This window comes from Mandrillus leucophaeus, unplaced genomic scaffold, assembly GCF_000951045.1.
Source record: "Mandrillus leucophaeus isolate KB7577 unplaced genomic scaffold, Mleu.le_1.0 Scaffold670, whole genome shotgun sequence".
NCBI classification, from domain to species: Eukaryota; Metazoa; Chordata; class Mammalia; order Primates; family Cercopithecidae; genus Mandrillus; species Mandrillus leucophaeus.
Genome location: NW_012107253.1, coordinates 908,516 through 911,671, shown reverse-complemented (window position 1 = coordinate 911,671; position 3,156 = coordinate 908,516).

The window sequence follows — 3,156 nt, the reverse complement described above, 5'->3', positions numbered from 1 at the left end:
CCGGTGCCCCTCCCCCTATGCCTCAGGCCGCGGCGCTGACCGCAGCGCGCACGCGCGTTCCATGGCGCACGCGCACTCTCCGCCTCCCATAGCTGGAGCCTTTGTCTCGTTGGAGGGGTGGGTGTCTTCCTTCGGGCCCTGCGGGGTCGGGGCAAGGCCAGTGACTCCGCCAGTGAGTCGCCTGCCCCTTTCCTTTCAGTCAGCCTGAGGCGGTGTCCTCTCCTGGAGAGGTCCTGAGCGACCTTCCACGTGGCCAGCTCCCGAGTCCGTCCACCCCGACCCTCCGAGTCCGGAAATCGCCCCCCTGGCTAAGGTCGCTCTTCCCCAGGCTGCTTCCTTTCTCCTTGCTTTTTTCCCATCTTTTTTATTACTGACCAAGGTGAATCCTTTCCTTAACAAATTCACTTAAAGCAAGCTAACTCAGTTACAATACAGTAGAACTGTACTTTAAAAAAAAGCATTTGGATCTATGATGTATGTAACCGTGACGCTAGAAAAGAAATCTTAAATTAGACGAAATTGAAATAGTGCTTAACACATCGCAGAACATTTGCACACACAGTTATTTGTATCACGTCTTTTGAAACATCTTCATGCTGTAAGTAGAGTTTGAAGTCTGAATGTTTAAGGGCCAGCTGGAGATTGTCCCCTGGAAGAGGCATCTCAGCCTGAAACTGACCAGTGGTCCTCATTCTACTGCAGGCCCCAAGCTTCGGCCTTAGCTTGGATTTTTCATTTCCCCAACGTCAAATTTAAGCCCTGGCAGTGGGCGGATTTCTATGTATGGGGGTTTAGGGCAGCCGTCTCCTCCTAGGGAGATGGGAAGTTGTCTTGAAGCTCCAATTTGCATGGTTCTTACATTATTTTTTAAAAACCAACATATGTTATAGATTAATAGAAAAAGCAAGTAAAATGCTTTATTCACACTGAGTTTCTGGAACTGACCTTTTTCTTTCTTTCTTTTTTTTTTATCCATATTAACTTTATTTTTAAACAGAGGGGCATATATCCAAAGAAGTAGGAGTGAGAACCACCGTGGGGGCTTGCTGAAAGCGATCTGCCCTAGCCTTCTGACTTCAGAATGTCTCATGAGCCAATGGCCTGGGGATGGAACTGCCCCTTGATGGTGTACACCTTAGAAAAGTCAATGGAATTGACCTTTTTTTGGAGACAAGGTCTTGCTCAGGCTGGAGTGCAGTGGCACAGTCATAGCTCATGGCAACCTTGAACTCCTGGGGCTCAAGCAATCTTCCCAACTCAGCCTTCTGAGTTGCTGGGACTACAGGTGGGCACCACCACACCTGGCTAACTTTCTTTTTTTAGAGAGGAGGTCTTGCAATGTTGCCCAGGCTGCTGCTCTCTAACTCCTGGGCTCAAGTGATTCTCCCACCTCAGCCTCCCAAAGCATTGAGATTACAGGCATGAGTCACTGCACTCAGCCTGGAATTGACTTTTTGTTGTTGTTGTAACTGCCACCATCCTAGTTCAAGACCTCTATCTTCGTTCTGGACATGTAGGGACCTTAGTGATCTCCTTGCTCTCCAATTTCTCCCTATATCAGCCCACCCTGCAACCCCTAGTTAGATCAGTATTCGGAAGTGATCATTTTATTTATTTATTTATTTTTTTGGTGTGTGTTTGTTTGTTTTGTTTTTTTGAGATGGGGTCTCGCTCTGTTGCCCAGGCTGGAGTGTAGTGGCACGATCTTAGCTCACTGCAAGCTCTGTTTCCCAGGTTCAAGCAATTTTCCTGTCTCAGCCTCCCAGCTACTGGGATTACAGGCACGTGCCACCACTCCTGGCTAAATTTTGTATTTTAGTAGGATGGGAATTCACCATGTTGGCCAGGCTGGTCTCGAACTCCTGACCTCAGGTGACCCAAGCGTCTCAGCCTCCCAAAGTGCTGGGATTACAGGTGTGAGCCACCACGCCTGTCCCAGATCATTTTAATTATGGCAATCTCTTGCTCAAAAATATGTAAAAGCTTCTAACTGCCTCCTAAATGAAGTTCAACCCCTTAGTTTAGCTTCCAAGTGCCCCCCCGTTCCCCCAACCCCCATCATCTGAGCCATTGTCCTCCTCTTTTCTTTCCCACCTACTCTGTAGCCAGCTGAAGTGGCTTGACTAGAACTCTTTCCCACCTCTGTAATTCTGAGGTTTTCCTTTGCCTGCAAAGGTCCTTGTTCTTTCCTCACCCACCGGTAGTCTACCTAACCTTCAAACTCTAGCTCAAATTTTATCAAAGCCTTCCCTAATCACCCCAACTGGAAGGGACATTTCCAGTCTCTAGAAGGAGTTCAGCAAAGTTACTCTTCTTCTCTCTGAAAGTTGGGAGGGGGTGGAATCAATATCCGCCTTGCAAGATTGAAATGTGGTCATTGTCCCCAGCAGTTTCCCCTTTTTTTAGTGTAAGGAATTATACATCCTTGTCCATGACCATTTACATGATGTAGACATTCCAAACAGGCACTTCAAGAGGCATTGCAAGGTTCTACCACTTTTACTCTTCCTTCCTACCACCAGAATGGCTTGGCTCCAGAGAGCTGTTCCTTCAGCTTAGATCCCAGGATGGAAAAACTCAAGGAAGTACATGTCACACAAGCAAGAAATAAACATTTGGGTCTGGGCGCAGTGGCTCATGCCTGTAATCCCAGCACTTTGGGAGGCTGAGGCAGGTGGATTGCTTGAGGTCGGGAGTTCAAGGCCAGCCTGAGCAACATGGCAAAATCCCATCTCTACTAAAATCACAAAAATTAGTCAGACATGGTGGCGCATGCCTGTAATCCCAGCTACTCGAGAGGCTGAGGCAGGAGAATCACTTGAACTTGGGAGGCAGAAGTTGCAATGAGCCAAGATCATTCGACTGCACTCCAGCCTGGGTGACAGAGCAAGACTTTGTCTCGAAAAATAAAAAGAGAAAGAAAGAAAAAAAAAAAGAAAGAAACATTTGTTGTGCAAGCCACCAAGATTTGGGGAGTTGTTACCACAGCAAAGCTGATTGATACAGGAATTAAATGAGGTGTGTGTGTATGTATAAAGTTTCTTACACAACGTCTGACAAATGGTAAACTATCATATTATTATAAATACTATACTATTTATAAATACTGGTTATTTATTTCATTATCTTTGTAATAATGCTTTTGCTACATATTAT